General features: G+C 45.4%; 1 long non-coding RNA gene across 1 annotated transcript; it reads right to left on the reverse strand.

The window, feature by feature from the left end:
• Positions 1-5,275: 5,275 nt before the first annotated feature.
• On the reverse strand, positions 5,276-17,913 carry LOC147975719 (uncharacterized). The gene is made up of 2 exons (XR_015602069.1): positions 17,356-17,913; positions 5,276-5,582 (listed from the first exon to the last, which is right to left on the reverse strand). It is a non-coding gene; the product is annotated as an uncharacterized LOC147975719 (long non-coding RNA).

The following is a 17,913-nucleotide window of genomic DNA, read 5'->3' on the forward strand; positions in this document are numbered from 1 at the left end:
CAACATGTTCAACACATTCCTGATAGCAATCAGCTCCCCTTGCCAGGTAATTCTCTCAGGTCTGATCTTTCAATTGTTGGGCCAAAAGTTTACTCTGATGCAGCTTTCAGAACAAAAGAAGTCCCAACCCTTTCTCAAGGAGATGTGGCTACAGGTGTTGGTATCTATATTTCTCTTCCCTCTGAGCAGGGAGAAATTAATATTTAAATTTAGGCCTTCACTTCCTCTAAATCCACTCCTTTGCAGGCTAAATCTATTGCACTTGCTTTTGCTGCTAATATAGCCTCCCAGCTTAATATTATGCATGCTACTTTTCTAACTTACTGTTTTACTCTTTTTTTAAATGTGCTACTTTGGCCAACACCTTGGATCCCTCTGTTCCTTGGAATATCAGAAATGATCTTGCCAATTTTTTCAAACATTCTACAACTCTTAATCCTAAAATGTTTCATATTTCTAGAGAAGTTAATGGAGTTACCCATAACATTGCTCACCAGGTTTTTAGAGCAAATAGGGATACTCAGATTTGTTGTTTTGCTTGTAATCACTCTTCTAATTCTTGCAATGTTGTATCCCTTCTTTCTAATTTTCAAATTCCTGGTATTAAGATTCACATAGTGTAGTGTTACTAGCTCTTTGCTTCCTGGATGTCTATTTCTTGTCTACTCAAGATTCTCTGCTTCATTTGTTCTTCTAGTATTTCAATTGCTGGGATGGACTTCTTTACGTGCAACAAGATTTGTTGGTTAATCTGCAGGCTAAGCCAATGATTTCAGAGCTCGACTAGACTACTATCTATATTCCGCGTTCTCTATCTTTGCAGGTTGAAAGTTACAGCAGCTGTACTACTAATAGCAGCAATAAAAATCAAGGAAGAACATGGTTGAGAGGTCCAGAGTTTTTATAGGAACTTCTACCTCGCTCTCACCTGCTATGCGCTCTCTCTCTCAAGCTTTAATGCTGCTCTTGTGCTAATAGATTTAGGTCTTGTATTTTCTACTCTTCTCAGCAGGGCTGATCCTTATTCAGATATTATTTTGACCATAGTGTTCATCAGGTTGTTTTCAAGCAACCTATGTTCATGGGTCTTTTTTCAGCTCATAGGCAGAGGATTTGCTCTTTCTTTTCTCCATTTTCTTCAAGTCTCTAAGACTATGTAACTCCTGATGTACTTCTATCTTGAGCTGAATGAAGTTGGCACCAGTTTGGTGCCTTTTCTTGTTAAAAAAAGATTGATGCTTTAGACGCCTTCCATGTTTTCGTTGTAGCCGCTTTAATTATTTTTGCTTGTTGCATTTCATCATGTCATAATGTGCATTGCATCCGCATGTTTTCATAAAACTCGTAGTTGTTCGTAGTTGCCGCTTCTTACTTGTCTCCGTTGACCTTTTGTCAGGTCCCCTTGTCTTTGTTGACCTCTCTCAGACCCCCTTGCATGTGTCCGAAAACTTCCCAGAACTTGAACCGCCCAGTCATGACCGGTGGATCCGGATCAACCCCGAACATCACCCAGATATCTTCGGTTCGTTGTTTGGACTACCCTAGTCTATTTATCTCGACCGTCCGGTTGTAATTGAAGGTCCGATTAGACCCTAACCAAAAATCTACATTCCATATATATACGGGTTAATTGGATATATGCCACTACAACTTTCGTCGATTGAAAAAATGCCATTACAATTTTACACTTTGGAAATATGCCACTACAATTCTCTACACTTCTTCATATGCCATTATACATGTCGTGGAAATGTCACGGCAGATGTTCTCGTGGAAGGACTTAGTTGTGGAGCCATTGCGACGAGGTTAGCTTAAAGGGGTTAAATGGGACAAAGGACACAAAGCGTTTATACTGGTTCGGCCCCTTGCGGTGAAGGTAAAGGCCTACTCTAGTTTGAGGTGGTATTGCTAGGGTTTCGATTACCAGGGAGCAAACATGTTGTGCCTAGCTTTCGACTTATTGTTTCTTGCCCTAAGCCGCTGCCGGGTCATCCCCTTATATACATGGGTTGATGCCCTGCGGCCTACAGAGTCCCGGCCAGCTCATACAAACGTGTCCGGCTCGGTGACTTATCTTACATGCCTTACAGTACAAGTTTACATATACATGGCGGTTTACACTTACGGGCCTTAAGCCGCCTCCAGACTTGGGCCTTTTAACAAGCCTATCTATGAACCGCCATCCTTAGTATACTCTTGGGCTTCATTTAGATGAACTGCCATAATGGATGACCCGGTCCCTTCTGGGAGGGTCATATCTGATAGTCATATCCCCAACATTAGGCCCCAGGTTGATTTGAACTTGTTCATGTCAATCTTCAACACTTTTAGAAAAAATCCTTCTTCATCTTCCTGTGCCATGCTGTAACCCGCCATGACACTATTTCTGGAAATTGCGACAATCCGCCGTGACATCACCTGCAATTATACTACACATGTCCCAAATCTTAATTAAATCTTTTTCTTTATTGATCCTCCAAAAATCGAGGCGCCCACGTCGTCACATATCCGTTTTCTCTCCTTGATTCCCGCGCATGCCATTTATCCTTTTAGCCTTATAAATAGGTCTACAGGTTTACTTTTCATTCTCCCCTTTTGCCTTCTCTCCTTCTTCTTCCTCCTCACGACGTTCCAGCACACCCGAGCTCCACCCCCGTCGACCTTTGTCTCCTTCATCGACTCCGGCCGCTGCATCACCCTGAATGGACCAAAGCACCGCGGCGCTTCTCCGTTGTCTCGTCAACATCAGTAAGTCTTCCCTTTCCTTGCCATAGATCTGCCATTAGGGTTTCAGTGTTCGTCGCCGCCCTTGTTTCTTCTGGCTTAGATTCATGGCTTAGATCCAAAAAACCACATAAACCTTTCGTGGTAATAGTTTTAGCACTTATTTTTGATATCAGACCATATCTTTCTTGCAATAGATCTCATCCGAACACCCCCGCTCTTCTGCTGCCGCCACCTTAGGTTTAGATTTTATTCCATTTTTTGAATAGTTGCAGATCCAATCTTATAGCCTCAATCTGCGAAACTTGTTTGTCCCAACACTTAGTAAATTTTTGCTCTTGTCAGATCCTAAATACCAGTACGTTACATGGTGGCTTACATGTCCGGCTTATAATTACTCATATATCATTAGTCCTCACTTAAGCCACCATTCTGAATATATATGCCGTAACTGTTAACCTGTGATTTCACCAATCTGATTTGAACCGGCCAAAATTTCCCTTTCTTTAGGCTCTCTCTTCACAATGCCGCCAAAGACATTCTATGCATGCAACTGGGTTCCCTCCATTGTCATTGAGGGCATGCTTAAAGACTTTGTCAAAATTGGATATTTGCCAGAAAATAATGTCATGCACTACCGTGCCCCTGAACCGGGCGAATAAAAACCTCAACCAAAGGAGGGCGAAGTCATTGTATTCACTGATCATATGAGCAGGGGCTTCTCACCACCCGGCTCTAAATTTTTCCGAGATGCCCTGCACTTCTTCCAGATCCATCATCAAGACATTGGACCCAACTCTGTGTCGAATATCTGCAACTTTCAAGTCTTCTGCGAAGTATATCTTCAAGAGGAGCCTAGTTGTAACACACCGGATGTAATTTGCCATATTTGTACTCCGACTCTTGCCATTTCGGCTCTAAGTTATGAGATTCCCTTCGTGGTTGGGGTTTGTCTCCGTTTTGCATTTTGTTCATGTCATTCATTTCATATCATGTCATCATGTGCATCTCATTTGCATACGTGTTCGTCTCATGCATCCGAGCTTTTTCCCCGTTGTCTGTTTCGTAATCCGACACTCCTACGTCCTTCGGCGTCCCCCTTTTGTCTCTTTTCGTGAGAGGGTGTTAAACATTCTCGGAATGGACCGAGATTTGCCAAGCGGCCTTGGTACACCACCGGTAGACCGCCTGTCAAGTTTCATGCCATTTGGAGTCCATTTGATAATCCAACGGTTAACCGGGGAACCGTAAAGGCCTAGTGTGTGTTGCAGCCCAACACCCCTCCAAAACAGCCCAATAATCCATCCAAACCTCTTCCATGTCCTCCGCCGTCGGATCACGACCGCATGGTCGAAAACTACACCTCATTTGGACACTCCCACCTCCTTCTAGGTATAAATATGTCCTCCCCGTCCAAATTTCGGGTCCAAACCCTAATTTTCGCCCTCCGCCGCCCCCGGACGTGTCCGTCCGCGCCGGACGAAATCGCGCCGCCGCCAGGAGCCACTCAGCGCCCGCCATGTGTCCCGCCTGAGCCTCCAGCCGCCGCGGCCCGCGGAGCCCGTCGCGGGCCCGCGCGGGCCCAGATCCCGCCACCGCCTGGCCCGTGGCTGCCGCCCGCTGCTTCGCTTCCCCGCCGGCGAGCTCGCCGCCCGGCTTCCCCAGCGACCTCCGCTGCTCCACCGGTCAATGCTGACGCCGCCCGACACCACCGCCTCGCCCCGACGCTGCCCCGACACTGCCCCGCCGCTCCGAGCTCCTCTCCGCCGGCGCAGGATCCGGCCGGCACAACCCTCCCCGGCCTCTCCTCTTCCCCCACTCTGGCCGCCGGCCCCGTCGTCTCTTGCGAGTTGCCCGATGAACCTAGATCCGCGTGCGCTAGATCTGGAACCCTAGATCCAATCAGCTGTCCCCGTTTTTCCTCTAAGTCATTTTATTTTTTCTTTTTGAAGCCCTGTTCAACATGCCATAGCTCCACATCCGTAGATCCGTTTTGCATGCATGATATATCAAAATGTTCATCTTGATGTGCTCTTCATTTTGTTCCATCGTGACCTCCTTGTTTGAGTTTATCTTGATGCCCAAATAGTTGATGCAAGAGTGCTATAAATTGTTAGTTGCTGTTACTTATCAGATTAAGAGCATTTGTCATTTTGCTCCAATTTTTGTGTGCTGCATATGGTCATGAGCTCTACATGTATTTTGATCTATGCCATGCCATCTTTACGGGGGTGTATGCCATGTATTTTTGTGATCAATGTGGTGACTAGCACAAGCATGCAAATTAGCCTTCGTGTTATTGTTGATTTCAGGATCTCAGGATTTTGCGAAGTCCTTGCTCTACTGTTATTTTTTATGCCATGTATCCATGTTGCTACAGTGAGATACATGCTTTATTTGAGTTACTTTAGTAAGGATGATTTGGACATATGGTTATGCTCTATCAATACATTCCCCTTGTGACGCCCCCGATTTAATCGTACACTAATCATACACGCAAACGTGTACGATCAAGATCAGGGACTCACGGGAAGATATCACAACACAACTCTACAAATAAAATAAGTCATACAAGCATCATATTACAAGCCAGGGGCCTCGAGGGCTCGAATACAAGAACTCGATCATAGACGAGTCAGCGGAAGCAACAAGATCTGAGTACAAACATAAGTTAAACAAGTTTGCCTTAAGAAGGCTAGCACAAACTGGGATACAGATCGAAAGAGGCGCAGGCCTCCTGCCTGGGATCCTCCTAAGCTACTCCTGGTCGTCGTCAGTGGGGTGCACGTAGTAGTAGGCACCTCCCGAGTAGTAGTAGTCATCGTCGACGGTGGCGTCTGGCTCCTGGGCTCCAACGTCTGGTCGCAGCAATCGGGTATAGAAAGGGGGAAAAGAGGGAGCAAAGCAACCGTGAGTACTCATCCAAAGTACTCGCAAGCAAGGAGCTACACTACATATGTATGCATTGGTATCAAATGGAATAAGGGTATCATATGTGGACTGAATTACAAAATGCCGGAATAAGAGGGGGATAGCTAGTCCTATCGAAGACTACGCTTCTGGTAATCTCCATCTTGTAGCAGGAGAAGAGAGTAGATGGTAAGTTCAGCAAGTAGCATCGTGTAGCATAATCCTAACCGATGATCCTCCCCTCGTCGCCCTGTGAGAGAGCGATCCCCAGTTGTATCTGGCACTTGGAAGGGTGTATTTTATGAAGTATCCAATTCTAGTTGTCATAAGGTCAAGGTACAACTCCGGGTCGTCCTTTTACCGAGGGACACAACTATTCGAATAGATCAACTTCCCTGCAGGGGTGCACCACATTTCCCAACACGCTCGATCCCCTTTGTCCGGACACACTTTTCTGGGTCATGCCCTGTAACGCCCCGAGACCGATGTGCCAGGTGTCCTCTAGTTATTCGCTGTTGTTGCCTTGTCATTGCTTGCGTGTCATGCATCTCATATCATGTCATCATGTGTATTGCATCATCATGTTTTCAAAACTTGCATCTGTCTCGGTCTCCTCGTTCCTTCCGTTGTCCGTTCTGAGCCTAGACACACTCGCACGCGCCTGTGGCATGTCCGAAATAGTATTTTATAAGTGGCCGGAAAATGTTCACGGAATGGGATGAGAGTTGACGTGTGGTCTTATTATAGTGTAGATAGACCGCCTGTCAAGTTTCATCGCATTCGGAGATAGTTTGATGCCCCAACGGATAACTATAGCGGCAGTATAGCCGGTCTAACGTCGGACGTTTCCGGTCTCCGGAAACAGTTGCCGGGTTGCTTTCCCCCTCTCTCTTCTCAGCCCACCTAGTCCATCCTCTTTCCCCTATTCGCTTCCGGAGTTGTCCGATGTGATCGCACGGTCCGAAACCCTCTCTGTTCAGTGCATCAAACCAACCACGCCGCGCCCCAATCCATCCATTCCATCCTGCCTCTGACCATCTTCCTCAATTTCAGCGCCACCCACCGAGCCAACCAACACCGCCAGGCCGGACCTCACCGGCCCTCCCCGACCAGGTCCCTCTGATCCTCTCTGTACTCCTATCTCTCGCCCTGCCATATTTTTCTTCCTCTCTAACCTCTCTCCCTCTCTGCCATGGATGACCTCAGGAGCTCCTGAAGATGCCATGGCTCCTGGACCGCAAGTCCTCGCCAGATATGACTGGGAATGGAGGGTCTAGTCCATCCCCGACCTCCAGTCGACCCCTGCCTCACCGGAGCGCCTCCCCGCCATGACTGCATGGACCGGAAGCCCATCTTTGCCTCGTTCCACCCCTCGCCTCGCCTCTCGTCAAATTGGCTCCATAGGGCTGGATCCGTTCGTCCGCTCCATCCCTGTCGTCCCGCCGGAGTCCTCAGCTCGCCGGAGTTGCGCCAAGTTCGCCTACATCGTGCTAGACGCCGCCCTCCGCTGCTGCCTTGCCACCGTTCCCCCACGTCCTCTGCTTCGTTCGAACCAGGGAAGGAGATGAGCGCCCCTGCGTTGACCCGGCCTCGTTCGGCCTCCCTTGCCAGATCGCTCGGCCTGCATACATCCAGGTGGGCCTCAGCCTGCTGCGTCCTGCCTTGGCCTCTCCCACCGACCTGGGCCATAGCCCATGGTGAGAAATCCCCCAGCCCTCCTGTGCACTGTTGGCCCAGCCAGATGCGGCCCGTGTTATTTTTTTCCCTGCGGTGCGATTTTAGCTATTTTCCAGAGAGGCCTGTTTTAGAGAAAACCCCTCATAGTTCTTGCACATAATAACTCCTAATTGGTGCATCGGATTAAAATGAATTATATATGAAAAATGCTTAGAATTATGTGTAGGTTAAATTATATGCCACTTTCATTCATGTTTAAAATGTTTAATGTGATGTTTGCATATATTTTCCCATATTGCCATGTAAAATGATTTAATTCATAACTAAATAACTGTAACTCCGAATTTAATAAACTTTATATGTAAATGGGGTGGAAAAATGCCTAGTTTAACATGGTGTACTTGTTTTGCATGTTAAACAACCCTACAATTGTGTTTAGGGCAGAACAGTACCAAATCTATAATATGCATATGGGGATTTACCGGAATTGTTGTTCGTTGCTTTCGGCCTCATTTAAACTTGACTAGATAGGTAGTTTTACTTTGCTTCACCCTCTTGCCATGCTAACAACATTTAATCTTGTTGGGTACATAAACGAGATCGAATTAAATAACTTGAATGTGGTGTTTCGTCAATATGCAACTCGTTGCATATTGTGCTCCACTTAATTTGTAGGATTGTTTGTGCACTTTGCCATGCCATGCTTCTTTAAACCGGACATGCATCATACTTGATTGTGCATCATGCCATGTTTATGTGGTGGATGTTTTACTATGTTGTGTGCTTCTTTCCGGTGTTTGCTTCTTCGGGTTGGTTCCGATAACGTCGCGTTTGTGAGGACTCGTTCGACTATGTCCGTTTGTCTTCCTCATGGACTCGTTCTTCTTCCTTGCGGGATTTCAGGCAAGATGACCATACCCTCGAAATCACTTCTATCTTTGCTTGCTTAGTTGCTCGCTCTTTTGCTATGCCTATGCTGTGATACCTACCACTTGCTTATCATGCCTCCTACATTGTTGAACCAAGCCTCTAACCCACCTTGTCCTAGCAAACCGTTGATTGGCTATGTTACCACTTTGCTTAGCCCCTCTTATAGCGTTGTTAGTTGCAGGCGAAGATTGAAGTTTGTTCCTTGTTGGAACATGGAGATGTTGTTCCTTGTTGGAACATGTTTACTTGTTGGGATATCACAATATATTTTATTTAATTAATGCATCTATATACTTGGTAAAGGGTGGAAGGCTCGGCCTTATGCCTGGTGTTTTGTTCCACTCTTGCCGCCCTAGTTTCTGTCATATCGGTGTTATGTTCCCGGATTTTCTTACGCAGTTGGGTAATAATGGGAACCCCTTGACAAATCGCCTTGAATAAAACTCTTCCAGCAATGCCCAACCTTGGTTTTACCATTCACCACCTAGCCTCTTTCTCCCTTGGGTTCCGCGGACTCAAGGGTCATCTTTATTTAAACCCCCCCGGGCCAGTGCTCCTCTGAGTGTTGGTCCAAACTAGAGTCCTGTGCAGCGCCCCCCTCGGGGAAACTCGAGGTCTGGTTTTAGTTGTATGGAGCGCTCATCTGAGTGTGCCCTGAGAAAGAGATATGTGCAGCTCCTATCGGGATTTGTCAGCACATTCGGGCGGTGTTGCTGGATTTGTTTTAACTTGTCGAAGTTGTCTTGTAGAACCGGGATATCGAGTCTGATCGGAATGTCTCGGGAGAAGGTATATCCTTCGTTGACCGTGAGAGCTTGTCATGGGCTAAGTTGGGACACCCCTGCAGGGATTTGAACTTTCGAAAGCCGTGCCCGCGGTTATGGGCAGATGGGAATTTATTAACGTCCGGTTGTAGAAAACCTGAAGTTGACCTTAATTAAAATACATCAACCGCATGTGTTACCGTGATGGTCTCTTTCCGGCGGAGTCCGAGAAGTGAACACGGTGTTGGAGTTATGTTTGATGTAGGTTGTTCTAGGATCACTTCTTGATCATAGTTTCTCGACCGTGCTTTGCCTTCTCTTCTCGCTCTCATTTGCGTATGTTAGCCACCATATATGCTAGTCGCTTGCTGCAGCTCCACCTCATACCTTTACCTTACCCATAAGCTTAAATAGTCTTGATCGCGAGGGTGTGAGATTCTGAGTCCCCGTGACTCACAGATACTTCCAAAACCAGCTTGCAGGTGACGATGAGACCGATGAGATGACGCAACCAACCTCAGGAGGAGCTCGATAAAGATCTTATCCTTTGTGTTGTTTCGTTCTAGTTGGTCAGTAGTGGAGTCCAGTTGGGGTCGATCGGGGACCTTGTCGCATTTGGGGTTCTTCTTTTATTTTGGTTCCGTAGTCGGACCCTGATTGTATTTGGATGATGTAATGCTTTATTCATGTATTTGTGTGAAGTGGCAATTGTAAGCAAACTATGTATCTCTTTCCCTTATGTATTACATGGGTTGTGTGAAGATTACCTCACTTGCGACATTGCTTTCAATGCGGTTATGCCTCTAAGTCGTGCTTCGACACGTGGGAGATATAGCCGCATCGAGGGCGTTACATGTTGGTAATCAGAGCATTCCCCGACCTTAGGAGCCCCCACTGCTTGATCATTTTTAGCAGCCGTTGTTGAGTGTAGAAAAAATGTTTTGAGTCATTTAGGAATTATATATCGGAGAGTTTAGGAATTCTTTTTACTCCTCAGTCCCTTCATCGCTCTGGTAAGGCATCCTGACGTAGAGTTTTGTCTCTTCTCTTCTCAAATTTCACTAAATTTTTTTTACGATCACGCGTGTATCTTTGAATCGTTCCGATGGTTTTGTGACGAGAACATTGTTCTTGGTGCCTCCTAACATTTAGGGGTTGTGGTAGTGTCCCGGGGAGTTGAACTCTGAGGTGTTGTCGTCACAATTTTATCGTTGCAGTTCTGGAATACCTGAGTTTAGTTTCGCCGACATCGAAAATCTATTTTATGCAGTTGTTGGTGAGATAACCTCGACCCACCCAGTACTGGGGCGGGAGTTCGAGAGTATTGCCATAACTCGTATAACGGATGCTTTTCGAAGGTTGAGGTAGATGATTTCCGAAGGTTTCTTGGTTATGTGTTGAAGGATGGATACAGCTGGATGTAGGATTTGCTAGCTTTGGGTGAGATATTATGCTTCCCCTGTATCCCCAACACCTGATTGCATAACCGGAAAGTTTCGGGAGTTTATAAGTGGGAATTCAAGTAGTTCGTAGGATGTCTTTGTGACGGATGTATGATATGAAATTAGGGTTTGACGTCTAGTGGTCCGCCTATCCACGGTTGGTTTTACAGTGGTCTCATTGTGTCTTAAAGAGTCCTTGGCTATGCCGACTCGGGGATGCTTCGTATGTCATGTGCACTGCCTTGTACATGATGGTGCTGTACGATCGAGCCCGTGTAGGCCCCACCACGAGAACTTCGAACGAAATCTCTATCATATGTTTCTTCTGGCTTATTCAGCAAGCCAATACTTTGTTTTGTTTTGAGTTGTGGTATTCGAGTCGCTTCGAAGTCAAATGTTGATTCCATACCTTCCCCAAATGGTGTTCTCATACTCCGATGTGAATACTAATCCTTCTCGATAATCGAGATTGTTATGTCAATCTTGTTCACCGGCGTGTTTTCTCTTCAAGTGGATCCGATCATTTCAACATAAGCAAGATCAATTATCATTTCTTCTCAACGGTGTTCGTTTCATTCTCAACAGTGTTTTCCCACCCTCCCACCCTTGTTTTCTTGAAGGATTCAGATTTCTTAATCAAGTATCCATCTTATTGATGTGAAGTCTCTCCATCCTTTTCCTTCAATGTTCTTATCTGGTGATTCTCATGAAGATACTAACGGAGCCTCAAGTTCGTCATTCCTCATTCCTTTTCTTCTCCGGTGGTTTCAAGTCAAGCTTTGTTGATCATATCTTTTCCTCGTTTCAATGCTTACTTATGCCAGTGCACCTCTTAATCTTCCCCGCTTGCCATTCAATTGTTCCTGAGTGCTGAAGATATCTCAAAGATTCGTGTTTTCCACTCTACATTCGTTCAAGCTCTTTCGAGGATGTTATCTCATTCAAGTCATCTAATTCAACCGGTGCTTTCTCCTTTTCAAGTAATATTTTCAACGGTGTTTCTTTTGAGTGGGCCCTAACCCACAGGTCTTTTCCCAGGATCTTACCTGACTCTTCTAATTCTCCCGGAGATATCCTTAAAATTCTTTTCGAAGTTTGACGTAAGAATGAATTATCATCAGTCTTATGTTTTTCCCCAAGACATGTCGAATTCTTTTCATCATTGGCTCAACCTCTTTGTTTTGATTCTTCTGGAGTGTCTAAACAACTCATGGTGGTATTTCTCGTCGTAATTCAAAATTTGAAGACCGAAGAAGATTTTCTCTCAATCCTGCTCCATTCTCTTCAAGATTCGTGATTCTAGCTTGTTGCCATCCCCTCATAATTGTTTTGATTATGATAATTCTTTTCACCCATCCAGAGTAATTCAGGAGTCTTTTTAGTTTGTTTATCTGAAGGCCATCAATTCAGGATTATTCATTCCAGCTCTCAGCTCTCATTCTCCAAATCTAACCGGTGCATCATTCAAGTATATTCTCTAATAAGTTCATGATCTCTTCGTTCTCATGGATCTAAACCCTCTCATGTATCTTCATTCATTTGCTATTTTTTCCTGGTGTTTTGTTATCTTTACTTCGTTCATTTTCAATCCTACCGGTGTTTCGTTGAAGACCTTATCAAGTTATTGATATCTCTCTTAATCTTTTCTACGAGAATAAGTAATATGCAAAATCCGTTGATTGTCATCAATTTAAATTGGGGATAGATACGCATAATGTAATTCTAATTCTTGTTTCATCCAAGAGATTAATTCCTTATTTTGGAGGCTTATCAAATTCTCAGTTTCATTTGTTTCATCCTTTCTTCCCCGGAGTTCCAAGCTCTAATTATCACGGAGATCCATCTAAATCATTGCAAGGATTCACCTTGTGTTTTCAATTTCTCTTTCTTTTCATTCCTTTGTTACCGGAGTTCTTCATGGAGGCTCGACATGTTGTTTCATCAAGGATTTAATTCCTTCTCAAAGTTTTCATCGACATTCATTTCTAGGGAGCTCAAGCATTCTTCATCTTGCAATTCGGAGTGCAATTTCTTTCTACCGTATCTTTGGAGGTGGTATTATGTCATTCTTGATAATTTGAGTTCATGTTTCATGATTCACATGTTATTAAGAATGTGGTATTTTAAATCCATCAATCTCGTCATTGGAGTTACCTTGGGTTATATTTCACCTAAAGCCTTCCCTAAGGATCGTTGCTATCTATGGTGCTTATAAATGATCCAAGTTCTTCTTTCATCCTTCCGGTGAAATAAGTTGCTTGTCTCCTTGCTCATACCAATCCAATTCTTTTTCCTATGAGTGGCAGGTTGTCACCTCATAATCTGAGATGTATTCCATAAGACCATATCAAGCTTATTCTTTTTGTTGTTGGTTTTTTCCAACAACTCCGTTCGACCCTTCTCCTAAGGATACCTTGTCAAGCTCTTTTGTAGCAGAAGTTGGCATTTTCTTCTACATTCTTTTGTCTCAATTATCTTTATTCTATTCTTTCTCCTAGAGATCTACTGATGTTACTCTTTTCACTCCTTATCTCGGTTTGTCAAGATCATGTTCAATTTCTTCCATTTACAGTCGAAGTGCTGCCAAATTATATCAGTCTTATTCCTTCTCTATCTTGTGTATCCGGAGTGTCATGTCCTCTGCTCAAGTTCTTTTCACCGTATCAAGTCTTGCATAACTTCTCAACCGGAGTGCTGCTCGAAGTTGTTCTTCCTTGTCCCTCTTGTCTAACGGAGTGTTTTCAACTTCGTTCATCTCCGTTGTATTCTTTTCTCGAAATGGCTTAACCTTTTTCAAGGTTCCTTGGTTTCACTCATTGGTCAAAGAAGCAACTTAGTTTTTACCGCTTATCTTCCTTTTTCCGTTGTCCCTCCGGTGCCATTCTAGATCTCGGGACGAGATCCTCTCGTAGTGGTGGAGTGTTGTAATGCCCCGAGACCGATGTGCCAGGTGTCCTCTAGTTATTCGCTGTTGTTGCCTTGTCATTGCTTGCATGTCATGCATCTCATATCATGTCATCATGTGTATTGCATCATCATGTTTTCAAAACTTGCATCCGTCCCGGTCTCCTCGTTCCTTCCGTTGTCCGTTTTGAGCCCAGACACACTTGCACGCGCCTGCGGCATGTCCGAAATAGTATTTTATAAGTGGCCGGAAAATGTTCTCGGAATGGGATGAGAGTTGACATGTGGTCTTATTATAGTGTAGATAGACCACCTGTCAAGTTTCATCGCATTCGGAGATCGTTTGATGCCCCAATGGATAACTATAGCGGCAGTATAGCCGGTCTAACGTCGGACGTTTCCGGTCTCCGGAAACAGTTGTCGGGTTCCTTTCCCCCTCTCTCTTCTCAGCCCACCTAGTCCATCCTCTTTCCCCTCTTCGCTTCCGGAGTTGTCCGATGCGATCGCACGGTCCGAAACCCTCTCTGCTCAGTGCATCAAACCAACCACGCCGCGCCCCAATCCATCCGGCCTCGTTCGGCCTCCCGTGCCAGATCGCTCGGCCTGCATACATCCGGGTGGGCCTCAGCCTGCTGCGTCCTACCTTGGCCTCTCCCACCGACCTGGGCCATAGCCCATGGTGAGAAATCCCCCAGCCCTCCTGTGCACTGTTGGCCCAGCCAGATGCGGCCCGTGTTATTTTTTTCCCTGCATTGCGATTTTAGCTATTTTCCAGAGAGGCTTGTTTTACAGAAAACCCCTCATAGTTCTTGCATATAATAACTCATAATTGGTGCATCGGATTAAAATGAATTATATATGAAAAATGCTTAGAATTATGTGTAGGTTAAATTATATGCCACTTTCATTCATGTTTAAAATGTTTAATGTGATGTTTGCATATATTTTCCCATATTGCCATGTAAAATGATTTAATTCATAACTAAATAATTGTAACTCCTAATTTAATAAAATTTATATGTAAATGGGGTCGAAAAATGCCTAGTTTAACATGGTGTACTTTTTTTGCATGTTTAACAACCCTAAAATTGTGTTTAAGGCAGAACAGTACCAAATCTATAATATGCATATGGGGATTTACCGGAATTGTTGTTCGTTGCTTCCGGCCTCATTTAAACTTGGCTAGATAGGTAGTTTTACTTTGCTTCACCCTCTTGACATGCTAACAACATTTAATCTTGTTGGGTACATAAACGAGATCGAACTAAATAACTTGAATGTGGTGTTTCGTCAATATGCAACTCGTTGCATATTGTGCTCCACTTAATTTGTAGGATTTTTTGTGCACTTTGCCATGCCATGCTTCTTTAAACCGGACATGCATCATACTTGATTGTGCATCATGCCATGTTTATGTGGTGGATGTTTTACTATGTTGTGTGCTTCTTTCCGGTGTTTGCTTCTTCGGGTTGGTTCCGATAACGTCGCGTTTGTGAGGACTCGTTCGACTACGTCTGTTTGTCTTCCTCATGGACTCGCTCTTCTTCCTTGCGGGATTTCAGGCAAGATGACCATACCCTCGAAATCACTTCTATCTTTGCTTGCTTAGTTGCTCACTCTTTTGCTATGCCTATGCTGCGATACCTACCACTTGCTTATCATGCCTCCTACATTGTTGAACCAAGCCTCTAACCCACCTTGTCCTAGCAAACCGTTGATTGGCTATGTTACCGCTTTGCTTAGCCCCTCTTATAGCGTTGTTAGTTGCAGGCGAAGATTGAAGTTTGTTCCTTGTTGGACCATGGAGATGTTGTTCCTTGTTGGAACATGTTTACTTGTTGGGATATCACAATATATCTTATTTAATTAATGCATCTATATACTTGGTAAAGGGTGGAAGGCTCGGCCTTATGCCTGGTGTTTTGTTCCACTCTTGCCGCCCTAGTTTCTGTCATATCGGTGTTTTGTTCCCGGATTTTGCGTTCCTTACGCAGTTGGGTAATAATGGGAACCCCTTGACAAATCGCCTTGAATAAAACTCTTCCAGCAATGCCCAACCTTGGTTTTACCATTCGCCACCTAGCCTCTTTTTCCCTTGGGTTCCGCGGACTCAAGGGTCATCTTTATTTAAACCCCCCCGGGCCAGTGCTCCTCTGAGTGTTGGTCCAAACTAGAGTCCTGTGCAGCGCCCCCTCGGGGAAACTCGAGGTTTGGTTTTAGTTGTATGGAACGCTCATCTGAGTGTGCCCTGAGAAAGAGATATGTGCAGCTCCTATCGGGATTTGTTGGCACATTCGGGCGATGTTGCTGGATTTGTTCTAACTTGTCAAAGTTGTCTTGTAGAACCGGGATACCGAGTCTGATCGGAATGTCTCGGGAGAAGGTATATCCTTCGTTGACCGTGAGAGCTTGTCATGGGCTAAGTTGGGACACCCCTGCAGGGATTTGAACTTTCGAAAGCCGTGCCCGCGGTTATGGGCAGATGGGAATTTATTAACGTCCGGTTGTAGAAAACCTGAAGTTGACCTTAATTAAAATACATCAACCGCGTGTGTTACCGTGATGGTCTCTTTCCGGCGGAGTCCGAGAAGTGAACACGGTGTTGGAGTTATGTTTGACGTAGGTTGTTCTAGGATCACTTCTTGATCATAGTTTCTCGACCGTGCTTTTCCTTCTCTTCTCGCTCTCATTTGCGTATGTTAGCCACCATATATGCTAGTCGCTTGCTGCAGCTCCACCTCATACCTTTACCTTACCCATAAGCTTAAATAGTCTTGATCGCGAGGGTGTGAGATTCTGAGTCCCCGTGACTCACAGATACTTCCAAAACCAGCTTGCAGGTGCCGATGAGACCGATGAGATGACGCAACCAACCTCAGGAGGAGCTCGATGAAGATCTTGTCCTTTGTGTTGTTTCGTTCTAGTTGGTCAGTAGTGGAGCCCAATTGGGGTCGATCGGGGACCTTGTCGCATTTGGGGTTCTTCTTTTATTTTGATTCCATAGTCGGACCCTGATTGTATTTGGATGATGTAATGCTTTATTCATGCATTTGTGTGAAGTGGCGATTGTAAGCCAACTATGTATCTCTTTCCCTTATGTATTACATGGGTTGTGTGAAGATTACCTCACTTGCGACATTGCTTTCAATGCGGTTACGCCAATAAGTCGTGCTTCGACACGTGGGAGATATAGCCGCATCGAGGGCGTTACATGCCCGACCTCGGAAGATCAACACGTCGCAGCCTACCTAGGCACAACAGAGAGGTCAGCACGCCGGTCTAAATCCTATGGCGCAGGGGTCTGGGCCCATCGCCCATTGCACACCTGCATGTTGCGAGGGCGGTCGGAAGCAGACCTGCCTAGCAGGCGTTCTAGTCCAATCCGGCGCGCGCCACTCAGTCGCTGACGTCACGAAGGCTTCGGCTGATACCATGACGTCGAGTGCCCATAACTATCCCCGTGTAGATGGTTAGTGAGTATAGGCCAGTGGCCAGACTCAGATCAAATACCAAGATCTCGTTAAACATGTTATCTTGAAATAACCGCGAACGCCGACCTGGGCCAGGCCCACCTCTCTCCTAGGTGGTCTCAACCTGCCCTGTCGCTCCGCCACAAAGATCCACTCAGAGGGCCGTCGGGACAAACATCCTTTCGGACCCAATCCGTGAATCACTCGCGGGTACTCCTACGAGCCGACCCGTCTTTAGTCACCACAAGTATCATATATTATGTATATAAGTATATACCCGTGACCACCTCCCGAGTGGTCACAGCCCGATAGTATAGCATGGCAGACAGACAAGAATGTAGGGCCACTGATGGCAAACTAGCATCCTATACTAAGCATTAGGATTGCAGGTAAGGTACCAACAGTTGTAGCAACAATGCCAGGCTATGCCACAAGATAGGCTTAACGGAAAGCAGTAACACGCTACACTACTCTAATGCAAGCAGTATAGAGAAGAGTAGGCGATATCTGGTGATCTAGGGGGGGGGGGCTTGCCTGGTTGCTCTGGCAAGAAGGGTTCGACGTCGATGTAGTCGATCACAGGGGGGTACCGACATCGGTCTCGGGGTCTACCGGAAAGAAGTAACGGAGGGGAACACAATAAATAACAGAGCAATCAAAGCATCACAAAGCATAACATGACAATACGCGGTACTAGAGGTGACCTAACGCAGGGATAAGTGATACCGGCGAAGGGGGAAAACATCCGGGAAAGTATTCCCGGTGTTCCACGTTTTTGGACAAACGGACTGGAGAGGGAAAGTTGCGTGTTTGCTATGCTAGGGATGTGTGGCGGACGAACGGGCTGCGTATCCGGATTCGTCTCGTCGTTCTGAGCAACTTTCATGTATAAAGTATTTTCTTCCTAGATACGGTTTATCTTATATGATTTTTCAAAGTTTTATTGAATTTCTAGGGTTATTTAATTTCGAAATAATAACAGAATGCTTTGTTTAACTCTAGTCTAGACAGAGTGCATGACAGGTGGGGTCAAGGGGGTCTAGTTAACTATTGACCAATCAATAGTTGACTGGTCAACTGGGTCGTGGGTCC

The sequence above is a fragment of the Triticum urartu genome, chromosome 4A, assembly GCF_056163025.1.
Source record: "Triticum urartu cultivar PI428250 chromosome 4A, HENAU_Tu73, whole genome shotgun sequence".
Lineage (NCBI taxonomy): Eukaryota > Viridiplantae > Streptophyta > Magnoliopsida > Poales > Poaceae > Triticum > Triticum urartu.